Source organism: Sturnus vulgaris, chromosome 22 (assembly GCF_052056855.1).
Source record: "Sturnus vulgaris isolate bStuVul1 chromosome 22, bStuVul1.hap1, whole genome shotgun sequence".
In the NCBI taxonomy this organism is placed as follows: domain Eukaryota; kingdom Metazoa; phylum Chordata; class Aves; order Passeriformes; family Sturnidae; genus Sturnus; species Sturnus vulgaris.
The window spans coordinates 8,360,460-8,378,156 of NC_142264.1; positions in this window are offsets into that span (position 1 = coordinate 8,360,460).

Genomic DNA, 17,697 nt, shown 5'->3' on the forward strand with positions numbered 1-17,697 from the left:
CAGAATAGAAATATTTAGGTGTCATCAACAAGCAGCCAGAAAATGGCAAGGAGGTGGCATCAGGCTCACAGGTACCTTTGCCACTTCTTATTTCTGGCTTGCAGGGGTGAGGACGAGATGAGCCTGGAGCAGAGCTGGGATGATGCTGAGATGGTGCTTGGCTGGTTGCTGCTGGCTCTCTGCACTCCATCAGGAGCAGGCAGGGTGGAATTCTTCAGAGAGTGTTACAAACACAGAGAATTGACAAAATGATAACATTTATTTAATGGGAAGTGGGAAAAGATAATGTGAAATGAAAATAAAGAAGGAGGCATGAACCCCTCAGCAGCTTTGGAGCCCTTGCTCAGCACTGCCTTAGCATTTTCTTTGAAAAACTTCTGCTCCAGCCTTTGTTCCTCCACCTTTTCCTGGGTGTTTTCCCCAACAGGTGCAGAAATCTCAGCCTGCAGAGCTCCAGCAGCTCTGTGTGTGTACAACATATGTTGGTCCTGATAAACAAGGTGTGGTTTGTCAGCAGGAGACGGCGAGCAAAGCTCAGCCAGGGCTGCACAGATGATCTTTATTCTTGGAGGGCCCTGGAAAAACACACATCTTAATCAGCCCTTCCATCTAGGGGTGAAGGAGTTGGTGTAGGTGAGAGGGAAAGGCAATTCTCAGAAAAAAAAAAAAAAAAAAAAAAAAAAAAAAAAAAAAAAAAAGACAAAACCAGAATAAAAGATGATGTAAGAACCACTCTGGCTTTCTGGGTCACCCTCGCCTGCTCACAAGCTGTTCCTGGCTCCACCCCAAAAGCTTTAGGACTAGAAACACAACCTGATGATTGTACAGTGAGGTTTTCACTTGCAGCCTTGGTGAGGAATTTCCACTGGGCTGAGAATGAGTCTCCATCCGGGCTTGCATCAATCATGTTTCTGCTGCAAAATGAATCAGGCTTGTTGCATTTTGCAGTGGAAATGAGATCCTGAGTGGAGGCTGGAGCAGGAAAATGTAACCACACACAGGCATTTCAACAGCTCTGTGAGCTAAAGGAAGGTTTCCTGGAGGGGGTAGGAGTTATTGGACAGGGGAAGTTATTGCAAAATAAAGAGGCTGGTACTGTACCCAGCTAGACCATCCCTGTGTCCCTTCCACTCCTACATTCAGGCCCACTCAGCTGAAAAATCCTCCTGAGCTTTAGTCACTGGTGAAGTGTGGGGAGCTCATGGTCTCTCTGAGATGGTATCTGCAGGGTTACTCACTTGTGCCTTTCAGCTGACACTGAGGATAAGGGGTTGGATTTTTTAAGGGCAAAAGTCTCCTTTCAAGACCTCTAAAATTTCAAAAGCCTGGGCTGAGCTTTTCCAAAGGGTCTTGCAATGGAGAGGGCCCAGGTCTCATTCCTTAGTGCTGCTGTTTGCCTTTCCCAGCTCAGACCCTTGGCAGCCTGTGGGGAAGGGACAGGTTTGGAATGGCAGCTAAAAATGTGCCTGTCCCTCCCTAAGAGCCCTCTTTGTCCCTCCCCAGGGCCATCCTCACATTCCCTGGATGCACAGAGACTACAGTGACTGTGGGTAAAAGGTGCACAAGGTGCAGATTCTCTAATAAATAAATAAATATCTGCTGTTATTCTCAAATCACCAACTGTTGCTGTCATTCCCAAATTCAGGACTCCCTTTTCTGGGATTGCCACAGGGAAAAAAACAATCCTCCTGTACCAGCCTGCCTGAGCTGGCAAAAAACCACCTCAAGGTTGCAGGGCAGCACCTGCCTGGAGCCATCAGTGCACGGGCAGGGATGGCTCAGAGGGGCTGCTGATGACTCTGCACCTTCACCTCTCTGCAGGTACTTTCCTCAGAGGAAATCATTCAGCTTCCTGTGTTTTTACTGTAAATTCTGTGCTGCAAAGAGGAAAGAGAGAAAGAGACCAAGACAGATAGAGAGAGTGGGGTGGGGGGAAAATCAACACGCAGTGGTTTCAGTGCAGATAATCCCTTTCACTGCTGCTTCCGTGGCTCCCTGTGCCAGAGGCATCCCCCTGCTTCAGAGCAGCAGAGAGGGTTAAAAGCAACATCTGACCTGAAAATTGGTCCCCTGCTTAAACTGAAACTACTTTCAGAACTCAAACTGCTCACTTCCTCCCCACCCTTCCTCTGCCTCTTTACTTTTACTTTACTTTGTGCCTTGTCCTTCTATTTCTGTGATTCTGTGAAAGTGAGAGGAGAAATAATGTAAAAAAGGCTGGGTTTTGTCCAAGTGAAAGAAAAAATGCCTGGCTGTGTCACTAGAGAGCACAAGCATTCAGATTTAGTCTGAGAGATAATTTCCACTTTGTCATCACACCAATTGCAAAAGTCACAGCTTTAGGAAGAGCTGGGACTTTTTTATTAACAGGATATTCTAGGCTTTCATGTAAATAGAATGCAGCTTGCAAAGAAGGTATTCAGCAAAAAAAAATCCACCATGTCTTCCCTAGAAAAAGCTTTTAAAGGACAATTTTGTATGTTTCAACTCCATTATGACTAACCAAATAAGTGTAAATGGCTGAGAGAAATTGGAAACAAAAGTTTAAAAAATTAATATTCTGAGTTGCCTTATATCCTGAACCATTTGACTTTTCCCTAGAAAATAAATAGTAAAAATTAGATTGGACCCTAGAGATTATAATGTTTATTTGTTTCCAGTGTAATCTATGGTAACCAGATTACCTGGAAATTACCTGGAAATTACACACACTACAGCACTGGCACAGCAATCAAATTAGGTGCAATTTTTTCAAGATTAGAAGCACTTCCAGGTGGCAGCTCTGTGTTCTGGCAGTCTCACATCAGCCCTGAGGAGTCTCCTCTGGAGCCCTTTGGGTGAATATATCCCAACCCTGGCCATTCCTGGATTCATGGGTTCTGCTCTTGGCTTTCCACAAGGCTTTCCAAGCACTCACTGCTCTAAATTCTTCTCACTGAAATGGGGAAAAGCCTCTCAACCATCAAAATTTCAGTGTCCCTGAGCAATTCCGAGCCCAAACCATCTCTCCCATCCCAAACCCTTCTCATCTCATTTGGTCTTGGAGGGAAAAGCAGCTCTTGGATGTAATGATGTCATTTTGGGCTTAACTAAAAACAGAGGCCAGACAAAATTAAAGGAATAAAAAGCAGTTTATTTCTATTTATTGAAAGGCTTTCAGGTATATTTTGGGCAGACAAAGCCCCCCAGGGGCTACACCCAAAATGGACAATGGGTCACAGGATTTCACACTTTTATAAGTTTGGTCCATTTGCATATTGGGGGTTAATTTTCCAATTACAGGGTTTCAGTGATGCCCCAAGAGCAGGGGGGCACTGATGTGAGCTGCCAAACAGGGACAGCCTCCAGAGGGGCAGCTGGGCTTCACCGGGGGGAATGTGAATGATGCCTTAGGATTTTAGCTTTTCTATTATTCATAAATTCGTAATCCTGCAATCCTTAAGTGTAGAACTCTAAAGGATATATGGTGAGGTGTGTACAGACACATAAAAACTATCCATGCCTGCGTTTGCCCACAAACATCCACGTATAAATATGAAACTAAATATGAATATATACAAGAATTATAAGAATATGATGATTTCCAGGCTGGGACTCAGGCCCCACAGCGCTGCCAGCTCAGCAGAAATGTCAGTGTTTCCTGCAGCTTAGAAAGCAAGAGGAAACCACCGGGGTTTCAGGTGGCAGCAGGTGCTGATCTCAGAGCTGACAGCACTGCTGGGGCTGCTGTGGCCCTCAGCCCCACACTCAGGGATCACCAGCACTCCCAAATATTGGGAAGGATCCCCCTCCCACTCCATTCTAGTGAGTGAATAAAGCACAGCGTTGTGCTTTGTTAAGGTGTGATTGTGAGCAGGAGTCCTCTGATTCCTGTAGAATCAATGATGTCGGGGCTTCAAAGGACATGAGAGGAAAAGAAAGGGAGAGCCAAAGAGTCTCTGTGTCCTGGGAGGGATTCAGCCCAGATCAGAGCCTGTGTCGTGTGCCTCAGGCTCGAGCAGGTGGTGAACAAAATTAAAATAAAGGAACAGTAATCGTCTACTCCCAGCTTTAGTGCTCCTATCTGGAAAGTTCTGCTTCTCCCACAGAAAATTTTCATCAATCTGTGCCCTCAGAGCTTCTTTCCTTGTTACAGTTTGACACTTCTCAACAAATTTCCCACCTCAACAGATCGTTGATTTGGGAGGTTTTGTGACACCCAGGCTGCTGGAAAAATCTATTTTCTTCCTCTGAGCTGAGCCCTGAACAATCACCACCTGATCAGGGTGCCTCTGTGGGTGCCCAGGGAATGCTGCAGCACAGCAAAACTGGGGACACACAGCACCTCTGGGACAGGAAAAGAGCAATGTTCATCTGCAGTAGAAATGAGGATTTTCCCTCAGCTCCATCCCAAAGGCACCAAAAGCAAAGGCAGCTGCCAGGGCTGGGCTGTCTGGGGCTGGAGCAGAGCAGGAAAGCAGCAGGGGCTCCCATCAGAGGGGGAGCTGTGTGCACTCCTTGGATCTGGAGAAGAAATAGCAGCAGGGATGCAGTGGCTGGCAAGGGGCTTTTATTCCAACTGCAAAGTGACAATACATGGGGAGACTTCAGTGTTTCTGTAGCAAAAATATCCTCTGAGCTTTGCATCTGTCACTGGCCCAAGGAACTTGAGCTGCTTTGGTTTTCATTTCAAGGCTGCATGACCAGCTGCAAAGGCAGGAGCTCTGCCAGGGCTTTGCTCCCTCCCAGGTGGGTCAGAGTGCCCAGGAACTGCAGGTATTGCACATTTCTGGGGGCTGTTCTGCCCCTGGCACTTCTGCACAAAGACCACCCTGTTCTGTGGCCATGCAGAGATCTGAAAACCCTCACTGAGAGCCTTGCTTTGTGTCAGTTCACAGAATCCCAGCACCACAGAATCCCAGGGTGGGTCAGGCTGGGAGGGACCACAGTGGGGTCATCTGGTGTCACCTCCCTGCTCCAGCAGGGCCATCCCAGAGCACAGGGTACAGGACTGGTGGTTCTGGAATATTCCCAGGGAGGGAGACTCCACAGCCTCTCTGGGCTCTGCTCAGGGCTGGGCACTGCCCAGGGCAGAAATTCTGCTGCTGTGCAGGGGCAGCTCCTGGGCTCAGCCCCTGCCCGGGGCTCTGGGGCCATTGCTGGGCCTGGAGCAGAGCCTGGGACTGCTCTGAGCCTCCTGCACACAGGGACACACAGGGACACACAGGGACACCCAGGGCTGAGGGTCCCTCAGACATCTCCTGGGATAGGTGTAGATGTGCACACAGACACAGACTCAGGTTAAGAGTGTATATGAAGTGAATATATGATAACAATGTTTTGTTTTGTTTCATCTCATAAATCTTTTCTATTTCAAACAAATGAGTTCCTAAAGATGTTAGTTAGATCCTAACTCATAAAAGTTCCTTAGATATTTTATTGGTGACATGACTACAAGGATATGTGTGGGTATATAATTTTGTATGTGTGTATATATATATCTATGAGACACTACAAAAGCAAGTACTGACAGGACAAAGGGGATGGCTTTAAGCTGGCAGAGGGGAAATTTAAATCAGATATCAGGAAGAAATCCTTCCCTGTGAGGGTGGGCAGGGCTGGCACAGGGTGCCCAGAGCAGCTGTGGCTGCCCCTGGATCCCTGGCAGTGCCCAAGGCCAGGTTGGACATTGGGGCTGGGAGCAGCCTGGGACAGTGGGAGGGGTCCCTGCCATGGCAGGGATGGGATGAGATGACCCTTAATGTCCCTGCTCCCCAGGCCATGGTGTGACACTCAGGATGTCACAGATGTTCTGTATCTGCTGTAAACAGCAGAAATGCCCCATCAGCACAAACGTGAGCAGCACCAACAGCAGCCAGAACATCGTGTGGAGAGCAAACATTTCACAGAAGGCTTTGCTGATGATTGTTGTTATTTGCCTGCAGAACTTTCTAGAAGCTCTTGCCATGAGAAGATGAAGCTGCTGTGGGAGCTCCTCACAGCCTGCCTGGCACTGGGCCCAGCTTCCCTTTTCTCAGAACAGCAAAAGGATCTGAGTGCTCCATCCTTCAGTGGCCAAAGCCATCTCTGCCCAGGTGTTTCCCCACTGATAAATCACCCCAAAGCCCGGGCTGGTGCCTGGGCTGGTGTGGCACTGCCACGTTTCTTTGAAAAACAACCTCTCCATCTTCAAAGCCCAGCGAAGCCAGGGCTCAAAGACACCAGAAAAACCAAAGGGCCAAGGTTGTTTGTGGGAACTGAGTAGAGAAAGCCTTTGAGGTCATCCCTGCTGACCCCAGGAGGAAACAGCAGAGGAGCTGGCAGGTGTTGGCATCTGCAGAGGGCAGAGTGAGAAAATAATAAAGGAAGGCAGGCTGTCAAAGAGGATTTTTAGCACCCGGCACTCACGTTAATCCCCTGACCTACTTTCTGAAAGACCTATATAAGGAAGAATATTCTCCACTGAGCAAGCAGCTAATAAGCAGTGCCAGCATGTAAGAGTTGGGAGCGCATCAGTTCTGAGATTCAGTTATCTCTTCCTGGAAAAAATTAAAGCACAGCAAACAAACACTCTTAAAGTAGAAAAAAACGGATGTTTCTTCTGGCCCACTTATTTCTAACAAAAGCTTTGCACCTCAGCAGGGCTGTGTTTGTGGGTGAGCTGCCCAATGGGCCTCGCCAGAAAGAAAAATTCCTGCCCTCAGATTGCCACAGCTTATTTTCCTGGAGCTGCTGCAAACATCCCCTGAGCCACAGGCAGCCATGGTGAGGTCCTGGCACCAAACCCTTCGAGTTCTCTCGTGGGCTTGGAGCAGGTCCAGAGCAGGGCATGAAACTGGTGAGGGGACTGGAGCACCTCCCCTGTGGGCACAGGCTGGGAAAACTGGGAATGTTCATCCTGGAGAAGGTGATGTGGACACCTCAGAGCACCTGGAAGCCAGAGGGAGACCTGCAGTGATGGGACGAGGGAGAATGGGCTCAAACTAAAAAGGGGGAAATGAAAGTTAGATATTTGGAAGGAATTCCTCACTGTGAGGGTGGGCAGGGCTGGCACAGGGTGCCCAGAGCAGCTGTGGCTGCCCCTGGATCCCTGGCAGTGCCCAAGGCCAGGTTGGACAGGGCTTGGAGCAGCCTGGGGTAGCAGAAAATGTCCCTGCCCATGGTGGTGGATGGTCTTTAATGTTCCTTCCAACACAAACCACTCTGGCATTTTATGATTCTATTACTCTACTATTCTATTACTCTTTCCTTTTTTATGATTCCAAACTGCATTCAGCTCTAAGCCTACAGAGCTATGGGGGAGGCCCAAGTCTGGCACAAAGGGCTCTCATTCAGCCCCTGTGACCACTCCTGGCTTTTTGGGAGCCTTCATTTCCACTTGGCCAAGGTGAGATGTTTCACGAGCTCTTTCTTCAGCCAGTCTTAGATACAGGACCTCCCCTTTGACTCCCAGTGGGGCTGAAGGTAGTCAGCACATTAGGAGGTTTATTGGACTTCAACCAGCAGGATCCATAGAGCTGTTGTCAAAATCAGATAATTTTTGGCAGCTTTCATTTCACTGCTCACACTGGTTCTAGGGAGTGGACAGCAATGAATTGCACTGGTGTCATTTATATTCTAATAATTTGAAGGCTACACCCTTAATCCTTGCAAGAGGCAAAAGATTATTTTTCACATCTTCATCCTTTCAAGAGTTGTTTCAGAAGACACACTGCAGTGTCTCACAGCTGCTTACCATCATTCAGGACAGAGAAACACCAGAAATTCTGCAGAAGTGCCTTCCCTGGTGAGAGCCCAGTCCCCTTGTGAGTGCAGAACACCAGCTCAAAGCAGCCTGGCCCTCGGGATGAGGATGTTTGGGAACCCCTGGGAGAAAGTGAAAGTCCACTGTGTGCTGCTGTGGTTGGGGCAAGACAGATGGGTTGGTTCATTAATCAGTTCATTAATCACCCAGTGTCGTTGGCTCGAGACCTTTCTGGCATTTTGTATTCTCCCTGCTCTCTTCCACCTAGGGAAGAAGGTTTTCTTTATGGAAAAAGCTTTTCCTTACAGCTTTGCTTGTATTGCCACAAAACAGCACAGCCAGATGTCCATGTGGGCATGGTGAGGAAGGTAAAATGAATGTTTCTAATCTTTCCTCTTCTTCCATTAAATTTTTCTTCTCACAGAGAAATCTGCTGGAAAACACTTCCTATTGGAAACCCTGAAGCACACCAAATCCTGGTGTTGAACCTGAGCACAGAGACACAAACCAGTTCAATACATGGAGAAAATCACTGCCAGAGCCCAAAGCATCATCCCCTTCCCCCCTGCACTGCCATCCCCATTCCTTCACACCCTCACTCCTCGAGGCACAGGGACACAGCACACACACAGAGCCTGCCTGGCTCCTGCTGTAATAATTTCCACCCAATGTCCTCAGTGAAAGAGGAAAAACATTAGAAAACAACAGAAAGTACCTTAAAGTTTTTTTTAATTTTTTTTTAATTTCTTTTAAAACTAAACTCACCAGCCCCAGGGGAACATCTGACACAACCAGCTCCCTCCTCCTGCTCTTTCTGCATCATTGTGTGCACACACTCCCTGTGGGAGGCTCTGAGATGAATTTGCCACAGGTGCTGGTAAAGACAAACCACATTCTCCTTGCAGCTCCAGCACCTCACTGGCACATCCCAGTCCCTGAGGGGCCACCAGGGTTTGTGCCAGGGGCCAGCAGATGAGCTGGCCAGGGCACAGCCCCCGTTTGTGCCCCTGGGTAACCTCTCCCTGCACTGACCTGTTTGTTAGAGCACCAAGCACTCAGGCACTTGTGGGTTTTTGTAAAGCTGAAAAACAAGAAATGTCCCCTGATTCTCAGGAAACCTTACAAAACCACATCAGGCAGCCTGAGGTGTGTTCTCACTGTGCCTGCATCTGTAGGGATGGGAGAACTAACACACATCAAAATTAAAAATGACCTGGCATCCGCTGAAATGAAAACAAACATAAAAAGCTGCCTCAGCCCTTTTAACGAGCAAATAGTGTTTCATTTTAGTTTTTCTTCATGATTTCAGAGTTTTCTGCTCTCAGATAAACCTCTCCAGGCCAAGCAGAGCTGCTCAGTGCCTGCCAGCCGGGCTGGGCTCGGGAAGGGCTGCATCCCTGCTGGCTCTTCATGCAGGGAATGGGTGCAGCTCTGGCTCCCCATGGAGCAGGGTCCTGTGCTGCTTCATCCTAGAGACCAGCAGAGGCACCTTCCCCTTCCCTGTGCTCACTTTTAACGGATTTTGCTCCAGGTGAAACTTTCTGTCCTTGTCCCACAGAGGTCACAGCCCTCTGGGTCTGGCTGCCCTGCAGGATTCATATCAAGACCACCTCTTGCTTTTGATTTTCCTCCTTTTTCCCTATTGTCTGAGACTGCAGGCAGTGCTGCCCTGTCCAGCCGGGCTGTGTTTGCCCAGGCACAGGGATGGAGCTCTCTCAGCTAAAGCTGATGGCAGCAGAGTCTCTGCAGAGGGACAGCCATGCTCTCCTCAACCAGATGCATAAAATAAACTGCATAAACCAAAATCCCCTTTGGAAAAGTTCCATTTTTCTCTCTTCATTTCAAAATAAAAGGATTTCAAAGATCCCTAGTAAATCTTGACTGAGTGGAGGCAGTGAGCCAGAGATGAATCCAGGCCATAACCCAACAAACCTAAGGAAAACAAACCCTTCAGGATTTAAAACAAATTTTAAAATTGTTTGTTTTCTACATTGCACAATTAAATCACTGTGACAGGGTGTAACTGGGCTCAAAGAGGAATTCCCTCAGGTGAATGCCTGCTGTATTTTAGCTTTAGTTGTTTTAGTTGTTTTAGTTGTTTAGTTGTTTTAGTTGTTTTCCTCTCTCCCAAAGCATCTTGTACTCAGTTATTGCTGATGGCCCAGCACAGTGCTCTGGCTCATTGCAGGGGCCAAAGGCAGCAGGTGGTGACCCTGGAAGTGCCCAGGAAGGGCCAGGCTGGATGGAGCTCCAGTGGGAGGTGTCCCTGTCCATGGCAGGGGGTGGATTCAGGTGATCCTTTAAGGTCCTTTCCAAACCATTCTGTAATTCCATTGATTAGGTGGCTCTGGACAATCTGCCCCTGCTGGGCTCCAGAATGGCTTTATTTATTTTTAGATATATATTTATGTATTTATTATTTTAAGTATGTATGGAACACATCTTTCTGTGTCTATTGCTGCTCCTGGCATAAAAATAAATGCAGAACTTTAAGCCAAGACAGAGTTTCATCTTTACTCAGCTAATACTGAAAGGGTTATTGATCTCTGTTGAGTCCAGGTCATCAATGCCTGAATTTACAGACTCTTATAATGCATACTCATTCTGGGAGTCCCAGGGAGGGAATTTTAGCTTGCAGTTTTCATGGAATTATTATCAGGTATTTTCCTGTGATTTCATTCAGATTATGGTATTCTAATTTGTGCATGCTGTCACAGTCATGATTTCTTGAAGATGGGGGAAGATTGCTCAAATCTTTGCTCTGAATTACTCAGAGAGGAGATTACATCTGTTATTATGGCATCCATTGGTAAATTAATCAGCTTGGTAATGGATGAGGAAAAATACCTCCATCATCTCTCTCAGGTTTTGGCAAGAGCCAAACCAAGCAAGCAATCTTGGATCTAAACCACTGCTTAATCTTGTCTAATTCTGATGTTTCAGCACTTCCAAAACTTGTGGTTTCACCTCAATCATTCAGCAAAACCCAGCTCAAATTCATGAACAGGCTTGGTCAACCTGAAAGTTCCTTTTCTAATGAATTGATGAGTCACTGAACGATTTTTCTCCCAGTTTTAGAGCCCCAGCATCTCATGGCAGGCAGTTCTTTGCTCACAGAGATGCCTATCACAGCCCATTCCACCGTAGGAGTGTTGAAAGCTTGGGCTGTGGGCTGTGCAGCCGTCTAGGACTGTATCCTGTGCCAACCTGAGCTCCTGGGCCACCTCCTCCTCTGCCTCTCAATTAATCCAACAGATTAGCTGCCATTCAGTGGCTGCACCCAGTGACCTGCTCACCACACTGTGCTCTGGCTGGGATTTGCTCTGGCAGGTCCACAATGTGCTGTGTCATTTTGGTTTCCACCTGGCTGCTTTCCTTCCCTTTGTGCTGCACACTCAGCTGTAGGCCAGGCTAAATGTTTGGATTTTGACATTATAAGAACAGAGATACAGAAGTCTCAAGGGCTGCCCATAGAAAATTCCTCTTTGTGTAGAGAATCCCTGATCCAACTGCTGGTTTTAATCAGGAAAATGGTGCCCAAAAGAGTTTCCTAAAGAAATTCAGTGTATTCACCAGTGTTTGCTGCTCTGCTGGAGCTGCCTGACCTCTGCGTGGCTCCATCTCCTATGACCTTTTCTTGTGCCCAGGTCCCATGAAACCTTCATGACAACATCCTTCCCCTTCCCTTGGATCCACAAGTTCAACCTTTAAGCCACCTAATCCTCTCTTATCCCTACAGTTCCTTCCTTCTCCACCTCTTTCTATAATCACCTATTTTTCCTACCTGCAAGTCCCTGTCCCCTCTTGTGCATCATCATCCAGTCCTTGCTGCACTGAGGAATTCTTTGTTTCTTCAGGAAACAAAATGAAACTGATCCTTTTCCAAAGTGTTTCTAAATCCATTAGATTGGCAGTAAGGGAAGGCTGCCTGAATTGCTGAATAGAAGTGCTGACAGGGTTTGCTATCAGGAATCATAAGGAATTAATTAGCTGTTGTGTTTGGTTTGTAATGAGGAAGCTTAGGACTAAATTCTATTTACAAAAAATCCTAGAAATGTATCACAAAGAAAAAGTCCCTTTCTCCACCACTAAAATGTAGCAAGCATAGATCAAAAGGCTTAATTTTCCCCATAGTTTCAAGCTGAATAAATACACGGAATAAATAAATTAATAACAAGTGCAGAGTTCCAAAACAAAATGTCATTTTTATAGAGAAATGAGATCATTCTATTCCCCAAATTCTGAACTTGTGTATTTCAAGCTTATTAAAATAAAAAGTTTTGTTTTCTTGTAATTTGTGAATAGTTTTATCAATATTATCATCTTTCCAAAATCCAGTTTTGCTTTTAGTGAAATGGCATTTCTGAGAGGAGGGGAATCCACTGCAATATTTCATAGAATCCCAGCCTGGTTTGGGTTGGAAAGACCACGCAGCTCATCCAGTGCCACCCCTGCCATGGCAGGGACACCTCCCACTGTCCCAATGTCCAACCTGGCCTTGGGCACTGCCAGGGATCCAGGGGCAGCCACAGCTGCTCTGGGCACCCTGAGAAGCTCAGAAGTTTCAGACCTGAGGGCTGAGGTTGCCCTGCAGGTCACTCTAAAGCCTCACTGGGCCAGGTGTATCCCCAAATGTGCCATGGCACCCACAGGGCTCAGGGTACCTTTGGTTTGCAGATTTAGCAGCTGGCACTTGCTGGGACTGTCCCCCATGGCCACAGCCCACCTGGGCACACAGAAATGCCTTGGACTCCCAACTCCAAAGGGTTTCTCTTTCCCTCTCCCCAAGGGCAGATCCATCCCCTGCAGCTCTGAAGGCTTTGCTCCCACCCCGGGGATGCTCCAGGAGAGCAAGGGCAGCCCCTGCACTCCAGACTGGGACACAGAGCCTCAAAACCCTGATCCATGTGCTGTTCTCCTCCCCAGCCTCTGCACCCTGCTCAGGCTGCAGCCACCAGACCAGCTCGGGGTGTGTTTGGCACACCCCAGACCACAGGTTTCCATTGCTGGCTGGCACCACAACCCCAGCGAGGCTTTGCCAAGGCTAAAACACTTCCTCAAGTGCTCTGCTCACCCTGTCCAGCTGCTTGTCAATGCCTTTATGTCTCATTTCTAGTTTTTAAGCTTTCAGGTCTTCGTGTGTCTGCTTAAGGTGTCTTTTGGCAAGAAAAGTGCTGGTAGGGACATAAATAATACCAGAAAGCAGCAATAATCACAGCCCCAGAGCAGCAGTGTGGCTGTGCTGTCCCTCTCTCACCTATATTTGGTTTGTGGTGAGCCCAAACCTGGCTCATCTCAGCCTCAGCCCCTGCCTTCCCCTGCTTCATATTGATTATTAATAACAACAACTTCTCTGTGGGCTGTTTACAACCCACAGTTATCCACCCCCAAAAAGCCCCACAGGAAATAACACTGGGTAACTTGTTGTGTTTTGTTTTCTATTTATAAACAGAAAAAGACAATTCCCAGCCATAAAAGACTGAGATATTTATCTGCTATGGCAGAAATGTCGAGTCAACTTTGAAATTCCAAATGTGAAGTTTCCTCTGCTCTGTCAAAGCTGCTTCATGTTCTCTCACAACCTACACCACCACCTCCTCACCATCTTCACCACATCCCACCCTCATTCCTTGCCTTGCCCAGCTCGGGCTCAGCTGGGACAACAGGGACAAGCCCCTGTCATACCAGTGGAGCTTTTCTCTGGCCAGTGATCCTGTTGGAATTCAGGGAAGAACCCCACTGCAGCTCCAAGGACCCCAATTCACCCAACAAAGCTTTCGGGGAGTCTCTGCTCAAGTTTTCACTTCTCGACCCCCTGCCTGAGACTTTCTGTAAAACGGTAAAAATCAATTTGCTTCGAACAGGAGCTGTGGGGTGGAAATAGCTGGATTTAGACACGTGGATTTATCATTATCAGGTGCTTCTGCTCAGAGCTGGGTTCAAACATCTCCCTCAAGCATCTCCCTTCCCAAGATGGAGCAGCAGAAACGTGCAGAGCTCATCTTGGTGGCTTTCCTTGCAGAGCGGTCACTGCTCCTCTCCCACTCTTTTCCCTTGAGCTTCTGGCCTAAGAAACTCGAGGCAAAGCCCTGAATATCTCCTCTAAACTGATGTTCCATTTCCAAGGGGTGCTGACACCCTCCCAGGTCATGGCACGCTCCTTTCTCCCAGAGCACTGGGGTGGGACACGGAGGTGACACAGCCCTGGGCAGGGACCAGGTGTGAAAACAGATTTCCTCCCAGTCTGGGTTTTACCCACGGGCCAACCTCCTCTAGAAAACAGCTCAAACCCAGCCAAAGCAGCCAAAGCAGTGTCTCAAGACACATCCTGAAACTGCCTCGTTACATTCAGCAGTGGCCACAGAGAAAGGGGATATTTTCTGTATTTGAGTAGGTGCCTCAAACTTTCAAGTGTTTGCTGTGTTTTTATTTCATTCATTCAAAACACTGTTTGAAGCTGCACTTTCCCATCCTGTGTGTTTTGAGAAGTCACTCTCTCTGTTGAACAGGGGAAATTGGGTACAGATTTTCCCTGCTCAAACAGAGCAGGAGTGAAGAAATTATTTGGGGTCTAAAAAAAATACCTTTACTGAGAGAAATTGGAGTAATTTGGTTTATTTATTTATTTATTTATTCCAACTGGGGAAAGAAGGAAATCTGAACCTGGGTTCATGTGAATTTAACATATAAAAAAATAAAGTTTTGACCAGAAATGAGAGTTGACGACAGCTGAGGGAAAATAATCCACAAGGTTTTCCTGTTTTCTCTCTGACTCTGTCAATCCAACAGAAAAGAGAAGCAAATCCATCAGACTGGAGTTAGTTAAACATTGCTGTGACTCCTTGGAAGAAGTGGCAAGTCCATCCTGACTGGAAGTCTTTGAGCTGAAACCTGGCTGTCTTCTAAAGTTAAATCTTCCAGTCTAGTTGTGTTTCCTGGTTCAATTGTGCTCAATAAGGTGATTTCTAAGGAATTCAGCAAAATGGATTAGTACTGATGTGTCCTGGGAGACAGAACTGCCTCAGTAGCCTTTGGAAGTGTACCCAGGAAAAATATACACACTTCCTTGAGTATCACTAAAAACGAGATCTATTTCAAGCCAAATTTTCTCCAGTATTGCCCACATCCATCTCACTCGTGTTTTCCTTTCTCTGCTATTTGATTGTCACAAATTCAAGGCTGAAGTTGCTTTTATATGTACCACACTCCCATGAGTGTGAAACCCTGAGTTACCAAGTGCTTGATCATTGACTTAGAAATGATCCAATTTTAATCTCCCTTGGAAGAATCCCCTGTTAATCATTGGGAGAGTACAATATCAGAGTCTCAGCATTTTCTAAATCTCTTTAAACCCTGAGATATAGAAGATGTAGGCTTGGCTATACCGTGGCTGCACTGATTTCCCACCATGAGGAAGAATCCATGATTTTTTTGTCTTCCAGACATGGACTGGAACCATACTAAGAAGACCAAAGCAAGGGCCTAAACCAAGCTCAAAGCTCAGGACCCAAGGAGGGCAAATAAATCAATCAATTTTCACTTAAAACCAACTGGGGAGCACAGAAATGTCCCTTGGCAGCAAAGACTTCCATTGCCAGCCATTTTATTCCCAGTAGGCAGAAATGGACAGGTCACAACTCAAAGCTTTGTGCCTATTCTACTTCAGACTCCATGAAATGTTCATAAAGAAACCCCCAAAAAACAAGGTGAACTGCATGGTTTGGTCTGGAAACCATGAGCAATTCTGTGGTTTTGCTTAGGTTTGTACTGAAACCAGTCCGAACTGGGGAGTTTCTCTTAGCTGAATACAACCTGAAGATATTGAATTAATTCACACCTGAAACTGAGAGCGAAATTTAGGGGGCATGAACCCACGCAGACTAAAAGAAGGAAAAAGGCTTTGCATGAAACCGCAGGCCAGGTTTGCTCACTGAGCTCAGCATCACCTGGAGCTGCTCGGGGAGGTGTTTGCTGCTGACTCAGCAAACCACAGCTCCTGCATCCCACAGGGCTCCAGCTCCTCGGGAATTGTCAGCCAGCTCTGGGAACACACAGGTCCCCAAGTGCTGCTTGCTGGCACCTCTGCAGGCATGGCTGAGCTTCCCTTGGGGGATTCCTTCCTCTGGGAGAAGAGAAGGCTCTGGGGAGATCTTAGGGCACCTTCCAGTGCCAGAGGGGACTTATGAGAAAGTTGGGAAGAAACTTTCATGAGGACAGGTTGTGACAAGACAAGGGGGAAGCTAAAGGAGGACAAGGTTGGATGGGATATTGGGAATAAATCCTTCCCTGGCAGGGTGGGCAGGCCCTGGCACAGGGTGCCCAGAGCAGCTGTGGCTGCCCCTGGATCCCTGGCAGTGCCCAAGGCCAGGTTGGACATTGGGACAGTGGGAGGTGTCCCTGCCATGGCAGGGGTGGAATAAGATGGGATTTAAGGTCCTTTCCAACCCAAACCAGGCTGGGATCTACGTAGGCTGACAGGCCTCCAGAGTGGAAAATCTAAGGGAAAACTTTGGAACAGTAGGATTGCCAGACAAACACTGGGTTGTCTTGAGTGTCCTTCAGGCATCTCAGTGCCCAGCTCTTCTGGACAGGGAAAAACTCTGCTTTTCCACCAGCAAAACCTGCTGTGTGTGATGTGCCCAAGAAGCCCCAAGACATTTGCACAAAGGCATCAAAGAAAGGAATAAGAGGGGGGCAGAATTCAAGAATGGGCAAGATTAAATTTTTCAGCCTGCATAAACTGAGAGTGACATTGCAAAGAGTCTGGGGTTTCATTAATTCAAGAGAAGATAGAGTAGAAATGATGTGAATATCAATGGGAATGCACAGAGGTTTTATATGCCCTGATTGAAACCCAAGAAAAATGCCAAATTTAATTCTACAGGGGCAAACCAAACAGGATCCAGAGTGGATGTGTCCTTCTTGTGGCTCAGAAAAACAGCTCTGAAAGGGCTTTGGATAATTTCAGGGTAACTGTTCTAGAGAAAATGCTGGCAGATGCAGGATTTTACCTGCAGGATTTTACCTGCCAATTACCTCTGTAGGGACAAACAAAGACTGTCATTCAAGGCTGACTGTTTTGATTTTCCTTTTCCCTTCTCCTGTGATTGATACATTTTGTGGCTTATGGCAATGAGCAGGCAGTGCTGGTGCCCTGGCACACATGGCATGTGTGACACAGGGATGTCCCAATTCCCTTTCCCCACTGTCACTGCTCCTCCCCAGATGTCCCTGACTGTGATGGCTCCCAGCCCCTGGATCATCCCTGTTCCATGACAGCCTTCCATAATTTCATTCCCAGGCAGGGTGCATTATGCTTATTTGATGACTGCTACCCTCAGAAGGGGGATGGAAAAAGTTGGGGGTGATTTTTTACAGGAAACATAATAATCCACCTCCCACCCTCCTCCTGTTAATGAGGCTCCTGCTCCCAAATGCTCTCAGTAATTTTCCCTGCCTTTAGCTATCTCAGAGATATCTAGACCAAAGAACTTGCCTGGGCTGGTTCTGTAATCAGCCCTGGTATTGGTAATTGCAAACATGACCAAACTGATCTGCCAGATAAGCCAGGATGAACCACTTACCAAGGAAGCACAGTATTTACACAGATGCCACCTTCAGAACTGGCTGAGGAGCCCAGAATAATTTAATCCTACATATTTTTGAGAATCTTGCCCCTTGTGAATGAGCAGAGCCTGCGAGGAGCCCAGCAAGTGTGAAAAATCCCTGCAGAGCAGTGCATCGGCACACCCCAATTAGCAGGATCATTAATTGGGGAGGGCTGGGATCTCCACAGCTCTGTTTGGAGATGTTGGTTAGCCAAGTGCTGCGCTGCTCCCAGGAGGGAACTTCCAGCTTTTCTTTTTTTCCTTTTTCTGGTGGTTTCTTTTTTTAACTGTGCTGATGGGAGACCAAGAAAGCAGCTATAGCCTGAAGATGTCCCAGCTCATAACCAAAAGCTCCCAGCAGCTTTA